The sequence below is a fragment of the Leptosomus discolor genome, chromosome 8 (assembly GCF_034619465.1).
Source record: "Leptosomus discolor isolate bLepDis1 chromosome 8, bLepDis1.hap2, whole genome shotgun sequence".
Lineage (NCBI taxonomy): Eukaryota > Metazoa > Chordata > Aves > Leptosomiformes > Leptosomidae > Leptosomus > Leptosomus discolor.
The window spans coordinates 58,450,554-58,470,233 of record NC_141398.1 but is presented as its reverse complement, the minus strand read 5'-3'; positions in this window follow the sequence as shown (position 1 = coordinate 58,470,233).

Below are 19,680 nucleotides of genomic sequence, written 5' to 3'. Positions count from 1 at the left end.
TCTCAAGGTGGCCCAGATGCGGCCATGCCCAGGTACAGTGGGAAATACTCTGCACACACGCTGCCTTAGCAGATGTTGCCCAATGCCTCTAGCCTTCAACCTTCTTCCCACTAGCCACGACAGCAAATTCAGGGCTCAAAGCATTTGGCCATGTGTAAAGATGTAACAATGGCCACACACGGTCGTGTTTTCTTCTTCTGACAGGACCAGTAGCAGGCACTAAGGGAAATACCACCAAAAAAAGAAATCTAAGAGTAATGTCTTGAATATTCTCCCAGTTTAGGGCTAGTACCAGTGCAGGGATATCCTCATCTGGAAGCTGCATGTGTGTCATTGCTATTCATGGTCACTGATGGATATGTCCCATGGGGATTTCTTTAAACTCTTTTTCAAGCCATGTCTACTCTCCGATATCCTGTGGCAATGAGTAGCACAGGGTGTGAACAAAACAATACTTTCTGGATTTGTGCTTAAGCCCTGCTATCTGCTAATGTCACTGCGTGCCCCAAGGTCAGCATGAGCCCACAGGGTTCCCGTCCTGCTCTGAGGGTGATTGCGCAGCTCCTCCAGTGACCCAGCGGTAGGCCAGCTGCCGTGTACTGGGGGCAGACAGGGCTCTGGGCCATCGTTTGGACTACCTATAAAAGTTTGTGACAGAGAGCCGTAACTTTGAAACGTAAGGACAGAAAGGTAGAAGCAGCTGTTTCAAAGGGCTGCTCTTTGCCAGAAACATCTCTGCAATGACAGAAAGCCCACCATGCTCTGTTAATAGCTGGTACTGGTTGTCTTTTGACCCCATATTTGCATTTATGGTGTGTCGCAGCACTTTATCACCCTGTGAATCACAACAATCAGGTACCTTGTTTAATAATACTGAGAATTAAATGTACTTCAGGATTCACTTCACATTTCAGGTCCCTCTCATGGGTTGGTTTGGGATGAGCCTTTTCAGACACTGGAACCAAATTTACATTATAGTGATTCTATATCTCTTCTCAGCCCTAGCAGCCTTGGTTCAGCATGTGCCTAAGTAATGGAGATGAATCCTTTCATATTTCACAGTGTTCTTGCTCTTTTCTCAGTTACTGTGTTGGTGGGGTTCATATGAGTGTCCTTGATACACAAGTTTCCTATTTTTCCATAATACATGGGGGACCAGGCTAGTGACAGGCTGAGGAGACAACATGATAAGAGAAGGATAAATTGGGGAATACTAAAATATCAAAGAGGAGGAGAAAGCAGGCATGAGAGCACCATTTGGAAACAAGATTAGATGTTATCCTACAAGTCATGCTCACCCTTTGTGCCTGGGTCCCCACGGGGACTTCCCACTGCTGTTGTTAACAAGGTGGATCTTTATGGTCCATTCTGTCCTTAAAGCCTGTGAACCTGAGATTTTTCCATAAAGTTCCAAAGATTCAGGAGAGCTGTAGAAAAAACATCTCTACGTCACAGTATCCTCCCTGCAAGGAGAGGGGTGACCGTATACCATGGGGGAAAGGACTCCAGATAATATCCTGTGAACCTATAGCACAGGCTGTCTCCTTGGCTTTCTCTCTGAGAGGGGGTAATGTTGGAAACGGCATAAAAATCAAGCTTCCCGTGTGACTTTATACAAGGGCACCATATTGGCATTCGTGCCAAGACAATTTTAGTAGCTTTAATGCTGCTGCTTTACCACTAATAACTGCCTGGTTACTATATTGGGTCATACATGACAAATCTAGCTACAGAATTAGCTGGAGCGCCTGATCTGTGTATTTTTGGAATTACTTTTATGGTAAAATCATTAAGGCCACCCACCCACCAACATGTGATCTCCCTGTTGGCTTGGTTTTGATTAGGAGTATTACCAATACGAAGCTAAACATTTTCCTGAAAATAGCTATTGTTCAGTGGCCTTCAGCAGCAGATGGCCACAGCAGTAAGCACTTATTTATAGCTGCTGTGCAGTAGCTCTACTTAGTTAATGCGTTGAAAACTTATTTTCCAGGCAAACTGGGAGCCCAAATGGCTATAGAAATGGTTGATTAGGTGGTCCCAGACTTGTTTGCTGGCAAATGGCTTTACTGCTGCCTGGCTTGTGTAGGTGGCAACCTGGAGAGATGTGAAGTGCAAAGAAATAAATTGCTGAACACTTTTATTACGGGTGGATGGATTTCTTCTTACCATTTTCTGGGTAGCTGGATTTTTCATGTGGCCCATATATCCAAGGCGAATTAGGAGAGCGAGGTAACATGACAGTTTTCATCAAAGTTTAGACAGATTTCCTTCTGAAATAGACTCTCTGGGGGACGGCCCTGCATGGTGGAAAACGGCTGCAAGTTCATATAAATAAAAGGGCAGCATGCCAGAGCAAACAGAGTCGCACAGCTCTGCCCGTGACAAGAAATTCTGCCCCCAATTCCTGTCGTTCTCCCACTCAGAAGCCAAAATCTAGTTTTTGTTCTGGCAAGCGCCGGAACTGAGCATGGTGAACATGTTCTGCCACATTCAAAGACCCATCTGTGCACCGCAGGAAGAGAGGTGAACTCAGGCTGGATGTCTATTTTCCCTTTCTTCCTGCTGAAAAATGAGTGGCTCAAGAAGGATGCTTCTGTATGTCACACGTGATGTTTTCCTTATTCGTTTCTGTATGAAAACTTCTGACAAAGGAGGATGAAGATTCCCAGCTGTAACGCTGCTCCGTGCTTTGTTCTTGGTGATTTTTGCTGACATATGAAGATGTTGGAGGTAACACAATAACACATACAGCTGAATTACAAAATAGTAAGATAAAGACCAATTTTTCAGCCTGCATTCTTACATTACCTGACACGATGGTGTCTGTGGTATGTCTGAGGCTTCTAGTATGTGTTGGGATAATGAAAACACAGTTAAGAGCAGCAGCCTGATTTGCTGATGTGAAGCACTAAGTCAACTACGCGCACAGTTCTGATCAGCAGTGTGCGGAAGAACATTAATTTCCAAGATGTAAGGTCAGGATTGGTGCTCTATGGGAAGGTATTGCAGTCACAACTGCTCAGGAAAACTTTAGCGCCTTCACAAATCCAAGCAAAATAACGTAGTCCTACTTGGGTTCAGCCCAAGCAGATGTTGGGCATGAACATGAAACTGATTGTTGAATTCATAGTCACCCTCAGATTCAGACTGAGACTTGTCTCTGCTTCCCATATTTGTAAAATGAAACAACTCTTACAGTTGAGATTTGACTACTTATGCAGCACAGGACCATGGTGGTCATCCTTGGCCAGGTTATGGTGGACACTGGTTTATAGTCCAAATGCAAAGGCGAGCCAGTCCAGTGATAGATTCAGAATGAATTCGTACACACTGAAGACCTAATACGCCAAAAGAAAGCTTCATTAGTGTTTTTTCATATCCACAAATCTTCTGTGGATTAATCCCAACATTTATTGAGAATCTAAACATTAGGACACCTGGCTGGAACACCAACGTCTCAGTTTCTATTCCAGTGTATTGGGTGATTGGGGAGGATTTTTCTTATTTTTTCTTCTTCATGCCAGTGTGATGAGCTGGATGCAATCACGACAAGTGGAAGCAACCGGAGGCCAGCCACAGTAGGGTGACAGAAGAGCAAGCTCAGCACTGAGTCCCTGCCTGGCTCAATGGATGGTTTGGGGTGTGTTGTTTCAAATCTGTGTAGATCTACTGGGAAGTGAGGAAGCGTTTTGAGAAAACAAGTTTAAAATATTGCAGATTTTGTAGTTGTGGGCAAGTGAGCTACCAGGTTTTGACTGTAACTCCATTACATTGTGGCATGTGTCATTTCTCAGCCTTCATTTTGCCAGATAGCAATCTGTTGATCTAATTTTATGTTATAACCCCTCGTTATACCTAAATTTATCAAGGACATGAACCTCAGCATTCCAGAGTCATAACTCATGTCACGCTAACCGAAGTAAGCATATTTAGCTTCTGATGGCCCACAATCTGTCCCAAAGGTCACCACAATCTCCAGGGTCTGAGGAAACCCACAGTTGCTGCAATGTCTCTTTTCTTTGAAATACAGAAAAAACCCTCTTCTCCTGCAAAAGAAGACTTTTTTTTTTCTTTCTTTCTTTCTTTTTATTTTTTATTTTTTCCCCTCAGCCCAGGTGATCTGTAATCCCAGTTTTCTGGGGGAAAGTAAGAATAAATGGAAGAATAAGTATCAGATAAGTCAAGCATCTCCGTCTTCATTAAACAAACACAGTCCACCAAGTTCTTCCAGTTTTCTCTACTCCATGAAGGGGCTGAAATTCAGAACAGCAGACTGGACATGAAACGTGAGCTGTAAATTTATTTTTTATGCCAATCGAGGAAATGAATACAACTTGGCTTGTCAGAATTCTCTGTGTCAATGGCAACATGAAAATAAAAATGTGAGCACGGACCAGAGACTGCTTGTTTTTTCTGGAAAAAAAAAAAAAGAAAAAAAAAGAAAAGAAAGAAAAGAAAGGAAGAAACAGAAAAGAGACTGTCCTCAAAATATGGTGCTGATTAAAGGTTCTCATGTGACTCCTCAAGAGGGTGCGCAAGCAGAAGGGTAAAGGGTGTTTGTGCTTCACAAGGAAAATATTTAGACCTCGTACATAACCATAGCTGAGAAAAACCATTCAAGGTCTAAATAGCGTGACTACATGAATTAGACTGATGGCTGTTCTGGTGGGCAAAGTGGGTATTTGGTGGAGCGAACCTAAGACAGCAGTAGATGCACTGCAGCAGCACAAAGCTGTGTAAAGCTGTGTAAAACAGCCCTGCACCAGGGCAAGGTGAGTATAAAATCTTGTCTTTGTAGTAAAGCTGTATGCCACTGAGAGCCGTCGGTGTTTCTGTTAATTTTTATAGAAAATTACAAAAATGTTTCTTCTTCCTCTTGCTGAAGAGTCTTCCTCCTCTCACAAAAGGTTAGCTCATGCTTATAATATTTTCTTCCTTCTAGAAGAGCATCTTCAGTCAAGCTCTGTATCTAAAATGAAGATCTGTGGTAGAGAGAGATGTAAATTAAATATTATATGTAAAAGTAAAGGGGGAAATACATAAATATGTAGATGACCAGGCAGCTTCAGCATCTTCCCAAAACACTGCCATTGTTCATTGGTTCTTCTGCATTGCTCCCCACTTTTCTTGGGGCAGTGGCTGAGGCAGATGTGAGCCCCTCCTCTGCTAAGGCAAAACCAGAGGGTGTCAGAGGGAAATCTGAAGCACAAGACCTCCTGTTTTTTTAAGAAGGAGAAATGTGGATATGAGCAAAAGAGGTTTCTTTGCAAATTATATCAGTAACGAACAAAGCATTATCTCCTGTCTCTTGCAGAGGGGGCTGCTCAGTCATGTAGCCCGTTATGATGCTGACAGCTCTTTAGAAGGAGAGCTGGAAATACATTGGGGAGCCAGATGGCTTTTAAACCCCAGTGCTTCAAGTTAGAGAATGACAGGAAGAGAGTTGAGATTTGTTCCCCAGCTGTGTGGCTGCATGGGAGCTCACACTTGACCCTCATTGATATAGCTGGAGGAGTATTAATCGCCACCACTTTGCACCAAGGACTAACCCAGAGGCATTGCCCTTGAATCAACTGCTTTCAATGCTAATATGCCCGCTGCATTTGCTTCTTGGATAGCAATCCTTGGCAGAAAGACAAGGGACACCATAAGGGTCAGTGACATCTCAGACAGCAAGAACTTAATTTACCAGAGCTCCTCCATAAAGTTTTTTCAAGCGGTGGTCATACAAGAAGTCTTTGGCAGGGCTGTGACATGGGCTGATCACTGCCCTAGTTGAATAGCCGGGTGGAGCTATTCAAGGTCAGTCCTGGACCACTTGGTTACTTCCCTCCGGTGCTCCACCTGAACAGATTCCTCCCTTCCACAGACTCCATTTTTCTTGTGATTTCCTACCATAAACCAGTCAAACTTTATTCTGTGTTAGGTTAAGCAAAGCAGCCACACTAAAAAGACATAAAAATGAGTGACATGTTACATGTATATGAATGCATACTACGAAAAGTTTCAAATGGACCAAGATTTTCATTAAATAAGAACGTTACCAAATTTAGCGGTCTGGCAGCCTCCATCTGCTGCCTTGCTCTGCAAGTTGTCTTTCTGAGGTTTGGTCATGGACAAAAGTGTTACCAATCCAGCCCCTGGTATCCTCAGGCAAAAGGCTGTGTGCAATGCAATCGCCAAGTATCAACGCTGTTGTTTCAAAAAGCTTCAGTCACCCACTGCTCCTTTCCATTTGCATTCTGCAAGATACCCTGTTGGATGAGGTTCCTTTTTCTTAGTAGTAATGCCAGGCTTTTATCTTCTTAAGTCATGGCTGAAATGCAAAATAGAAGGAAAAAAAAAAAAGGTTACAAGTATTGAGATTGGGAATAAGAGAGAGAGAGAGATGCCAAGACATGATGAAAAAATTCTGTTTCTTCTGCCCGCTGCTTGGACTGAGACTCATGTTTCTCCGAGAGTGGAACTGAAGCTAATTAAAACAGGTTTCAAACGTCGACTTCATACCTAAGGCTTGCATGACAAGACGTGCAGATAGCATGAGGCAGAGCCCCTTTGCTAAGAATCACACTCTACCTTGGAGCTAATTTCCAGCAAAGTCATTGGGAGTCTCTGCACTGACAGCTGAGAGCACCAGATCCAGCCCAACCTCACCCCAGAAGCTCAATGCACACGTGCTGTTCGCAGTCAGCCAGCGCTCCTTGGGATCTCGCACCACGTTGGATGTGGGAATGACATCAAAAGGATCTTTCTGAGGAGGTAACTCAGGCATTTGCGCAAAGGACTGACTGATCTGGATCTATGCGTTAATGTTCAGACTTGAGTGGAAGAACTCAGCAAGACACCCCCTGACCTGAGTCCACTTTTCATGTGGCCTAATGCTTGTCAGTTTGTTATCTTTGTTAGGAAAACCTTTCTCATCATTCCAAAGATGCTCAAGCGAAGAAGCTAACAGGAATCAAGCATTACAGCGACATCTGGCTTTAAAAAGCCCCAAACCCTTCGACTTCAGCCTTGGCAGAAAGCTGAGGTCCAGTGCGGAGGATAGTTTATAGATTGATTGCAGAGCCCGGAGTCACGGGCCAAGACCTGATGCTAGGGCTTGGACGTGCAAAGAATATTGTACAAGTGTTTGAGAGATCAGGCACTCAGTGTGCTTGTGTCCTGAAGAAACTTCTTCTTTGTCAGAAAGCTGCTATTTAATTACACACATGTGACACAAAATGAAGTTTGCCAAAACGTTTTCCAGTCTCCAATGTGCTTCAAAGCAGGAGATGTTTGGGAGACTTGTTTTACTCGCATTGTGTACCTGTCCTTTTGCCTCTCTGACAGGAAACCAAGGCAGCCTAAGTGCTAAGGACGAGCAGTCAGTCTCAGTGATAAGGCAATGGGCAACTCCATTTAAGCTTCTTTTTGTGTGTTCAGGTTGTTTTTTAACTTTCTGTGCTAGTCAAACAGTTCCCATAAGAGCTATGCAAATGTAATGGCTAATTTGACAAGCTTGAATGAGTCATCTTTCAAAACCATTACCGTACAAAATGTAACACGGTTTGGAACTGTCTCCCCTCTGTGTAAAACGATATTGCTTCTTTTTGCCCTTTTCTTGAGTCAAAGGCAGATGCAAATGTCAATGTTTCTCTGCCTATACAAATGCACACATCCAAGAATACCTCCTCTTTACACACTGGGATTAGCAGTTGGAGCTACAGACTTTTTTGCAGACAGTGATTCATAGGTAAAGACCCACTCAGGGCTCTCTTTCAAGGCCATCTTTTCAAGGAAATAACTTCAGATGAAAAGCACACAATTTATTTTTCAGTGTATTTTGCCATTAGTACAAAAATAAATTGTGGTATATAAGTAGACCGGGTTGGAGAACAGGTGGTGCTAAGGCAGCCAGTTAAACCTACTGAATACTAAGAGGCATTTCATTGCTGCCAACCTATGACGAGTCCAACGCTACATTAGTGTTGTGTAGCTTTTGGACCTCCAAAAGGAAGTGTGTAGCAAATTCCTCGTGAGTTGAATGGAATAAGAGGGAAAAGGAGGAAGTGCTGGCTATTTGGTAGCGGAATACCACTTATCTCAAGCATAGAAAAGAAGTCAACAAGGGAAAGGAAAAGTGGACTTGCACCTTTGCATTTCAAAGGAAAATGTCATAAGGCAGTGAGGCGGGTGGGGGGAACTTCTGAATATCTCACTGTAAAATAAAGTTCTGGCTTGCACATTGCCCCTGCCATATGTTTAGTGTAGAGTCTAAGTAGGTAGAGCAAGAACTGTGAAATCAGAGCTGCTTGAAAGCCAACTTTAAGGTTGCATGTGCTGACAGAGAGGTTGCAAAGACAGAGGTAGAAATGGGGCCCTGAAGGAGAGGAGTTAGAAAGAGCTGAGTTTTACTGTGTGGCAGATGACCAAGACCTCAGAAGTGCTGGTTTGAAAAGAACAAGTTGGACTTGATGAACAACTGCTAAACGGGAGGAACAAATAAACAAGGACAAGGAGGACAAGAGCAGATTGGGATATTCATCCAGAACAAGAGGAGACTGTGTGACCAGGCAGGACTTTTAGATAGGAAGCATACGGAGAAAGAGGAAGACACAAGCTCCAAGGCCTTCGCAAACATTGTGATGAAGGATGCTAAATAACTGATCTTAAAAATCCTGGGAGAACCAGAGGAGACTGAAGAGTTGGACGAGCAATTCCAAGAGAAACAAGCCAAAGAGGAGGTCAAGAGTATGGAGGGAAAGAAGTGCCAGCAGTAGAAATGGCACAACAAGGAAATATCTCCATGTCCAATGTTACTTCGGAGAAACCCAGAGTGAGAGCAGAGCCAAGGCTGCAGAATAATTGCCTACAAAATATTATCTGTATGGACAGCTAACCACAAACACAGCAACTAGGGTATCTGAGATACAAAACAATCATAGAATCACAGAATCATTCAGGCTGGAAAAGACCTTTGAGATCATCAAGTCCAACCACTAACCTTACTCTACCAAGTACACCCCTGAACCGTATCTCCAAGCACCACATCTAAGCGACCTTTAAACACATCAAGGGATGGTGACTCAACCACCTCCCTGGGCAGCCTATTCCAATGCCTGACAAGCTTTTCAGTGAAAAATGTTTTCCTAATGTCTAGCCTAAACCTACCCTGGTGCAGCTTGAGTCTGTTCACTCTTGTTCTATCATTAATTACCCATGAGAAGAGACCAGCACCAACCTCTCTACAGGGTCCTCTCAGGTAGTTGTAAAGAGAATGTAGAGAATGTACCCACTGCTCTTACCTCACCATGCCCTGCTGCCCAGGGGAAGGCAGTTTTCCACCGCAGGATGCCAGTCAGACCTGGTGGTTATTCTTGAACTTCTGGAAATCCCAAGGAGTGGTACCTGAGGGGTTAATCTATCCTTATGTTTTGCAACTGGATTAGTCAGCTCAGTTTATTCTTGTCCCCATACCTCCCCAGTGGTACTGCAGTGTGTTTATAAAAAGAGCAAACAAATCATTTGACAGCAAGGGTTGGGAGTAAAAATTAAAAAATGCCATACTTTCCCTGTTAAATTTTGATAGTCTCCGAAAGCCTTTCAATATATTGCACATGTCCAAGCTCTACCACAGAATAATTGAATCATAAAGACTAATACCATGTGTCTTTTGAGCACAGACATGAATTGGGGAATGTCATGGCCAGGTTTGAGTGTACAGGAGGACATGGCATGGTTATCTCTGAATTTCCCCAAGTGGACGGGAAAAGAACACATGTCCTCTTGCAGCCCAAAAGCCACCTCCTCTCCAAGAACGGAGCTCTGGCACGGTTTCAATCATTTTTTAAAACATAAGTGTTTTCTTTGCATGGCTCTGATATTTTAACCCTTCCTAACAGCCAGCAAACCAATTTTATCAGCTCTTCGCAGGCTGTTTTTGGGAGTAATGACAGGTGAGGTGACCTGACGTGGGGTAGCTGCACTACATCCATGGGACAGTGGTGATGGATCTGTAAACTGCCCAGGGCTGTCTTCCAATATTTTGTTTTTTGAGACACTGGTCTGAGCTGGGTTTTGGACTCTGGAAATTGGTATCTGGCTGAGCTCAGTCAACAGATGCAAGTTCCCAGATATGTAGGGAAAAATGGGTTGGATTCAAGTTTTTTTAGGCCTGGGCTTACGTATGGGTCCTGTATAGAAGCAAAAAGTTGAAAATAACAATGGAAAGGTTATAAAAATCTGCTATAGCTGGGTATAGCAATGCTGATGCCAGTACAATGACACCAGTGGGAAACCTGTGAGAGATAGAGCCTTCCACAGAGATCTTCCACAGACGAACAGCAAAGTTCACTCACCCTTTTAGATGAACTTGTTGGCTCTGTAAACGACAACAAATGAGAGAAAATATAAATAAAGAAACATTAACGGTTATGTTACGGTCAAGAAGATCATGTTCCCCAAGTTCAAGTTTTGTAGGTTCAAATCCAACGCGAGGAGCGGGACTTCCCTTCACTTAGACCCCTAATCAAGTAAAACTGCAAACATCTCCAGCTGATCCTGCTTTGGAGCTCTTTGAACTTTCACTAAAGAAAGAGGGGGGTGTCATTTTTACAGGCAATGTAAAAGCTCTTCACATTAGAAAGTCTGAGGGAAGCTTTGGCTTCAGTCTAAAAGCCTCGGTGCTTTCTTCCAGAGATGACAACACCCAAATACAATGTGTTTGCAATAGCAACACTGCTGGTTAACGGGACAACCAAAATCTCTCTCTGGAGCTGACCTTCTTTCATTGATTTCACTGAGCTAAGAACATGGAACAACAAATGAATCAGTCTGAGTATCTCTCCTTTTTTTTTTTTTTTTTTTTTTTTTAAAATATTTCTGAATAGGAGAAGCCTGGACTTGATCCAAAACCTTGTAGATTTTTTTTTTTTTTTTTTTCATGTGCCTCATGGACATTATGATCATTTCAAATGAATTTCACCTGTAATCAGACACTGCCTGAGGCTGTAAGTGTTGGATGCTCCATTGTACACAGGCTTAAGCTTTATCTTCTAAAGCATTGAACCATGTTGAATGCTGAAATGTAACCTAAACATCAGTAGTTTTCAGAAAAGCATGAGTGCCCTTAACTGATTTAATTTCTGCATTTGTTATCACGAAATATAAATAATTATAGCTTTGACCCTTTGGGTAGGGGCCAAACTATAACTGTAAGAGGTAAACACAATAAATAAATACATGTAAAATACAATCCCCCTGCTCTGAAAACACTATTTTCTGCATTTAGAAACTAGTTGTGAGAGAGTTAGCTGAACACTCATGCACTTCATAGAGTCACTGGTTTTAGTTACTAGAATAATAATGCAGGGACTGTAAATAGGGTTTATGACTTTTTATGAGAAAGCCATGTGATGCTTTTACAACTCTCACAAGTAATAAATGTCTACATCAATTTGATTGTTTTATGTGGGTTTTCTTCTTGCTTTACACCATGGAATGGGTTGAACTTCCCTGGAAGTCCACTTGAAATTCTGACATTTCAAAATTTGGTTTAGTGCCAGATCAGAAAAAAAAACCTCTTGGAAACCACATTTTCTCTTCAACCACATAAAAAAAATTATTTGGGATGAATTACAAAAGCCTGTTCTGATAAAACCAAATCAGAACATAATACCTTCCTTTTTAGCACACATTATTCAAAGCATAAAATTAAATCTCTTTTGTTATGAAAAGACACTTAGCATAAAAAATCAAGTAATTTCATCCCTACGAGGTCCAAACACAATAATTCAACCTAGTCAAAGCAATTAGTTTTAAAAAAATGAAAGAAAACTTCATTGACAACAACATATTCTGATCGGAAGTCTTGATTTCAGCTGGATGGCATTTTCCATTGAAATATTGCCAGGGAAAGGTTTTTTTCCTGCTAGCTCTAATCCGATGTTATCACGTACAGCAGCACTTGGATTTAAAAATTACAGCCCATTTTGAGGTCTCCCAGAATGTATTTTCTCCGACTCCAGCAGCACTGCTCGGCTTTGCCAGCTGTGAGGTAGAGTGCTAAGCAATGGAAACTATCCGTCAGCAGCCAAAGTGCTCTTACAGACGGTTGATTAATTGGTAAGCATCACTTTACAGAGCACTGGCATGAGGTTGGTCCCGCCATGGAAGGAAGCTTTCCAGGAGGGTCCATAGTTGGTTCCACAGAAGGAGATAATTTGTGGATACTCTCTTGAAACACCCCTAACACGCATCTTGCAGTCACCGCTGTCTTTTCCCATGCTATGCCCCGGTAAACTCCCCATGAAGAAGTGGGAAATGGGAGCACAGCCTCTGGAAACAGGGACACATCTTCTCTCTTTCCTCCTGCTTAGTGAAACCCATTAGATCTGCTACCAATAGGGCATTATGTTCACGGATGGTGACTGAGTCTAGAAAAGTTTTACTATTCATTGCCAGAAACCGCGCAACTGGCTTGCATCAGTGCTCTGCAGCTCTGACTAGGCTGACCAGAAAGGGACTTCACCTTTAGATTATAACTCATTCAAACTGGTGGGGAACCTACTGTCATGCAGACAGGGACACGTACAGAAAAGTTATCAGGGTTTATACAAAATCTGTTATGGTTATGTCAGGGAAAGTGGTAGCCAAGTAGAGTTTCTACTTTGGAGCAAGACCAGTAGGGTATTTGGTGGTCCTTAGCTCCTATAGAGTAACAACATCATATCACTCATCACTAGATACGTCTGTCTGGGAAGGAGGCATAGCTGCTGTATCGCTGAAGACAAGTCCAGGAGTTTGCAAACCTCTGCATACCTTTGAGTACTCGCAGCAAGCATTCTTGGCAGCACTGCTCCCGAGGCGAGTCTTGTTTCGTGTGTTAATCTGAGTCCACATGATGCCAGGTTCGAGACAAGAGTTTACTACTACAACTTGAAGCCTCTTCCTACAGAAGTTAAACTCATTCATGCACACAAGGAGCCAGAGTCGATATTTGCTTTTTGAGTCCACGGTTTTCTGTGCAAAGGGTGCTAGGTGAGGTGACCCTTTGGTGCTGGCGCAGGTCCCTTGGCCTCATGGTGAACCTGCTGCTCCACAACATCCTTCACTCTCCTCAAAGCCACAAAGATGCTTGGAGACAGTGCCACCGCTCCGCGTTGCTTGATGGAGCAACTATCCAGAAAATATTCTTGGAAGAGTGTGGTAGCCCCAGGTGACCTGTAGGATCCTCCACTTTCTTTAAAATCTCAGCTATTGCTGAAGCCAGAGCTCTTAAGATGCCATGGAAGCAGCGAAGGGTCACAGGGAAAGATGAGCGTTGTAGGTGGGAGAGAAATAGCCCCCCAAAAATGGAAAAAACTGTCAAAACATTCGTAGACTCCCTGATAATTAAGCGAGGGTGGGGAGGATTTTACAGATAGTGTCTCTTTCTCTCCTCACTTCTCCCTAGAAGAAAATAAATGATGAACTGAAAAGGAGAGTGAGCGAGAAAGTTTTGGAGAGAGTAGCCAAGAGTTTTATTACAAGCCTGTTCCTCATTAAGGCCTTAGCAGCCTCACACACAAAAGCTAATTACTGTTTTTATGTCATGTTATTTTGATTCATATTTCCTGTCTGGAAAACAGACGGGAGTTTTGGGCAGCTGGCCAAGGCGAGGGCCACGGTATAGCGCAAGCGGGAACCTGCCCCAGCCATGGAACAGAGGAGACAAGAGCCTTATTTTTTTGGATTTTTTTTCTTGTTGTTTTGAGGAGGAAATGGGAACTTTCCATGTAGGCGTAGTTTGCTCCCAAAAAACTGTTGTTCTCCAGGGGTAGTGGAAAGAAAGAGATGTCCCACCACTCGTTTCTGGTCAGGAAGTGCCCCTGCAGACAGGGACGTGTGGCTTTTCAGTCCTGGTCACGTCTGGCATCACCCATGCTTGGATAAAAGGGAAAGTGATAGCTTCGCAACCGGTGCGGTTTTTAGGAAATAAATGAATTCTCCGAAGACCGAAATGCTATTCTCGTCCCTCTTATCAACACACACGGATACCACGCCGCGCTCTCCACAGGGCTCACGTCGAAGTGCTGCAGGGGGAAAACCAAAAACAAGTCACCACTGCTGCTGCCCTGGGTTTCCATGAGGTGGCAGCAAGGAAAAAAAAAAAGGTCCCGTGAATTACATCTCTCCTCCACAAGAAATTAATCCCAGAATATTTTCTGCCTACATAAATATTTCACCCTTATTTACACCCTCATTTCAATAGCATCCAGGTGCTTCACAGGCAGACCTGAAGCCAATCTCTTTCCTTGCCTTCAGGGAACAGAGTGGAGTTAATATACGATTTAGGAGAGAAAAAACAGACTAAATGAGTTGTCTGAGGCCACATCATTCTGCTTTGTATCCAATCAATAATAATAAAAAAATCTCAGCCTCAGCAGCAGTGGAGCTCTTCTTTTGCAGTACAATATTCTAGACTCTCTGTAAGTGCAAAGATACTGTGCATGTTTTTAGAGCTCCAAATGTTAGCTGAGAAATGGTGAGGGCTAGGAAATGACAGGTCAGAGCTATTACAAATATCTGCTATAAATGGATAACAATAAAATTCTGCTATAAAAATTGAAAGATGTTCTGTAACCCGTATCTAATCATTCCATTGTTGAATGTCATCTCCATTTCTGTTTGCGTATTTTCTGCATACTTCTTGCTTAAGTTAAATAATTAATTACTCTTGCTAAGTTAAAAAAAAAAAACCCAACAGTTTAAATATATCATTCAAAATTCATGAAGTTTTAACTGGAGAAATAGACCACAAGAAAGCTTTATTTTTTCTGATCTGAGAAGCAGAATTCTGATTCAATAACTTCTAGATTAAACTTTCCATGTACGTGTTCATCTCTACCTGTTGCCTTGCAGCATACAAGGCCTGGAAACTCATCCCTTAGGCTAGTGATGAAGAATAGACGTATGAAGGATTTCTAAGGGGGTTATCTTTTAAAAATGTACTTTATGGGAATTTTTCACTTGTTTCCTTTTCTTTTTTTTTTTGCCAATGCTGCTAGTAACACTATAAGTAATAAACTCGCTCAGACTACAGAAAGTGCATTACAATGCTTGAGTAAGCTTTGCTCAGAAGACTAACAAGAGCCGGAGGATCAGGATGAGGCAAAAATCCTGGAGTAACTCATCACAAAATAACTTTCCTATTCCCAGAGTCTCCTGTCACTGCTTTCTAGCCTGCCCTAGCAGCGGTGGTTAATGGCATCCTGGACTTTTTGACCACTTATTTGGGTTGCCCTCTTAGCCCCATTGCATGGCTTGGTGCTGCTGCCAAATTTCTACCCTCTTCTGACCAACACATGGCAAGAGGGAAAAGATGGCATCTAAGGGGACCTTTTTCTGTAATCTGTCAGTTTAGAGGTCAGAGTTCATCTCTAGAAGAATTTAACCTTTTTTTCTTGGCATCCTCCACTGAAATGCTTCAGCTCTAGGGTGGAGCACACCAGATCTTTGAGCAAGTCCTAGGACAAGCGTCCAGCAAAAACCAACAGGCAAACATTTGATGGACAAAATATCCAATCACCTATGTTGACACCTTGCCAAACATCAGGTGCCATATTCTCACCCTTGTCCTAAAAGACATGGGGATATTTAATGCTTTGTTAAGGAGCCAGGATATGAGCTTTCTTTCTGGCTTGAAACAGGGAGATGCCACCAGTGTATCACTTCACCATGCTTGCTTCTTGGGGGTGCAATGTCACGGCTCTTGTAAGCGAAGCTCATCCTTCCTCTTGGACCCTTGAATCTCTGTTTGCTGCCTGCCAAGGTCCTGTCAACAGAGAGAGGTTGACAGGAGGAGGCATCCCAAGGCAATGATGTGGATATCTTGGGGATAAAAAGGTAGAAACTGTAAAAAGCTGCAAAGGAAATCTTACAAAGATTAATGTTGCAAAGTTTACATTGCAAAGACTAATATTTGACCCTTCTAGCTGTTTTCTGGAGTCTGAGCCCTCACCCCCTTTGGAGACACCACACTGTTTTCCAGACCCCATCCCTGTGAAAGCTGTCGGGACGCCACGAAGCTTAACATGAAAATTGGGATGTTTAAAACCAGAGGAAGAAAACAGTCTTTTTTTTTTTTTTTTTTCTTCCCCAGCTATTTCTGTTGCTTATTCTTCCTTTCTCTTCTTGCTGTCTCCCACCCTGGCAGTCTCGGCGAGTTGCATCACCCTTTCCAGCCTGAGCACTACTGCCTCACTGAGTAAGCAAGTGCTTTATGAGCAAACTCCAACACAGTGAAACATGGGTCTGCAGAAAGAGAAAAGTCTGGTTAACTTTAATTAAGTTTGCATTACTTTTCCCAGTAGGACCTCAAATTTAATGGTATTACATTTTAAGCTGTTTGGCAAGTCTTGAGAAAACAATTTGGTGTATTTCACTAATAAAAACAAAAGCTGTGTAATAAACCAGACCTCTGTTGAACCAAAATAAGAAGACATTGATCCTTTTGAGTGTGCAGAAATTTCTTTTGAAAGATGACACTGTTGACTGTGTGCCGGGACTGAGGGCTTCTTTCCCAGTTTGTCCTTATTTTGTCCTGACTCAAGCAAAACTGCCATCCGCTTCATTGTGAACCTGACTTGAGAAAGTGGGCAGGAATTCCACCAGCACCTTAGAGAGACAGTCTTCTTTTTCTTTTAGGTTTTTTTTGTTGTTTGCAGCCCCCTGAAAATTAGCCTCGGCTTGGGACCATAATAAGAAGGGGGTGAATGAGGAAAGATGCACTTCTTGCAGCCTGCTCCCCTCCCTCTTGGACACTGGGTCGTGAAGCACAGAGCCCTGGGATATGCTGGACTGGGATGGAGGAGCTCATTTAGAGGTCAGAAACGCCACTGGATGACACCTCATCTATCACCATTTACCCTATACTGGGAACAGGAAATAGCTGGAGGCCTCAGATATCACTTCTGGTAAATGCTGACTTGTTAATGGTGACTAAGAACCTGGTCCGAAGCCCACTGAAGTCAATAGAAAAGGTGTCCCCTGACTTCAGTGACCTTTGGATGAGTCTCTAGCATGCTGGAGCTGTAACTCCTACAACTCTGTTGGAAAGAGAATGGAGATGAAGGCTCACTGGCAGGAACACGCTACATCTCTGGCAGCGGCTAGGTACAGAGATTTAGCAACCTTGTCAGCAGGTCAAAATGGCCTCAGCTGCTGGAAAGGAGTGAAGAGACCTCAAAGCCTCAGGTAATCACTTGAAACTACCGCAGTGTAACGGTAAGGCAAGATGAACAAAGATGGCTCAGCTTTCGCTCCTCCCTGGCTTGTCCATGCTGTGCAACTACCTTCACGGTCCCTGGGATGTACAACCTCAGATAACGTCGGGTTAAGGGAGAACATTTTCTCCTGCAGTGACCTTGGGTCCATCCTGTGAAATGAGATACCTAAAGCCGTGCGGGGCCTGATCCAAAGCTCACTGAAATGAACAGGAATGTTTCCATTGGCTTGCCTGGGCACTGGATCTCTAAATATTTGGTAACTCAAATCTAAAATGAAAGCTTTTTTGAAGCTTTAATTAAATTCCTGTGCTAATTCAGAAAAAGGATCATTTCAAGGTCAAGGACACTGCATTTCTTTAAAATCTTGTTATGACTGACTGTTTATGGGGTTGACTCTTCTTTTTCTCCCTTTTTTCTAAAGTTACTGCAAAAATCCTTATTTAAACTAAAAATCGAATTAAAAACTCACATTTAATATTTAGTTATGATGTGGTTAAAAATTTTATGTGCCAGGCAGTTGCTCTTTTATTTGCTTACAATGTTGTCTTTAATGGATGCCAAAACCATGCAGCTCAAATGAGCAAGCAGATGCCAAGTTATTAACAATTATTACCTTTTACAGTAATTTTTGGCAGCCTTTCACTTTTTTGGTGGTCTAATAATTTCAAAACAGGGAACTTTGAAATATTACACCAAGCCCAAACAGCACCGTGGATTGGTTGACTTCCTCTTTTCTGACTTATTCCAACTTGTTTCCTATTGTGAAATATTTTTCCACCCAACATTTGCCCAGCATGGAGTGAGGTTTACCCCTGCAGCTAAAAGCCATCTTCCTGATGAAAAATAACAACTATAGAGGTCTACAGACCATGTCCAACTACTGTGTACAGCACACAGAAAGGACAGTCAAAAGCACAGTGCAGGACTCAAAGGGAGTCCTGAGCTCACTCTCAAGGTAAACAAAGGTGCATGGAATTAATGAATCCTCCCAAATCAGCATCAACTCTGTTATGTCAAAGGCCAGATTTAGAGCCCCAGGTGAGGCCCCTTTATTCTGCTAAAGCAAAGCAAAAAGTTCCAAGGCCAACACCAGGGGTGTTGCTAGACACCCAGGCGCTTTTCAGAAGGCAGAGATGGTTTAAAGCTGGGTTGAAGCTAATCGCTGCTTGCAGCAAGGCCATGTAATACTGTGTCATCTGCAGAGGCTCTGAGGGTCACTTTTCTCTCCCAGGTCTTCCAATGTCCTTTATATGGTCTTCAGAGCCGTTTTTTGATAGTCCATTGGCAAGGCTAAGTCAGGCTGCACCCACACGTGATACGTATTTCATTTTCTGCTGTGGACTTAACATTGCTGTTAGTCCCCCACATGCCTCTCTGCTCCTCACTAATAGCAATTTCTCCAGTTTTCTTGTCTTTTTAAGGGTTTTTCTTGATTTGTTTGTGGTTCTTCTTAGATTTTATTAGGGAAACAACCATGAGCAACCTCAACATGTCTTCTGCTTACTCTTGGGTGTTGCATTTTCCTAAAGTAAACATTTTACTCATTTCTTCTTGGAAAAAAAAAAAAAGAAAATTGCTTAACTGTATTTATTAAATTACAGGCAAACCCACTGGCAATGGCACCATTTTATAAATAATATTGTTGATAATGGTCAAAACCTATGAAAAAAAGTGGAAAAACCCTGGAAGGCTGTGATGGTGCCACGCTCACTGTGTGGGGGAGCTCACACACGTGTGTTTGTGTGGGCAGTGGTATTTAACAGCCAGCTTTTCCTTCCTCCCTTCCCCCCAATCCTAAATAGCAATTAGCATCCCCTTGTCTTGGGACCCATGCCCAGAAACCTTGCCCGTGAAACCGCAGCAGAATGGAAAGCAGGATCAAGTGCAGTGTTGAAAGTCACAAAAACAGTGGCGTTCACTCATGAATGGCTGAAGAGCTTGTGCTTCTCAAACGCTTAAGAATCATGGCCAAATCCAGGCTTGGTGCTAATGGGGGCACCTCCTACTTTTCTTAGGTTTGAATTTGACCTGTGCTGTTTATGAACCCTGGTGTCAATACTACTTTGGATCTGCCAGTCTTTTTTATGGTGACATTTGCTCCTTTCAGCACTGTGTCTTGGTTTCCATAGGTGGATTATTTTTCCATCTGCCTCTGGAGGCAGCACAAACGCCTGTTTCTCCATGGTGGAGACCAAGGCTTTCTAGCACCATGGCCATCACTGTAAACACTCGTGGTAGCAGTCACACAAGGCAGGCTGATCCCCAGCCCCAAAGTTTACCACTGTATTGGCAGAAGCAGCAGTTCAAATTTTGGTCCATAGTCACCTATTATGGGACTAACAGAAGGGCACAAAGAAGACCACAGAAGAGTTGTCATTTGGCTTTGAAGCTTTTTATTTCTCCTCATCTTTGGGTCCTGGGCACTGAC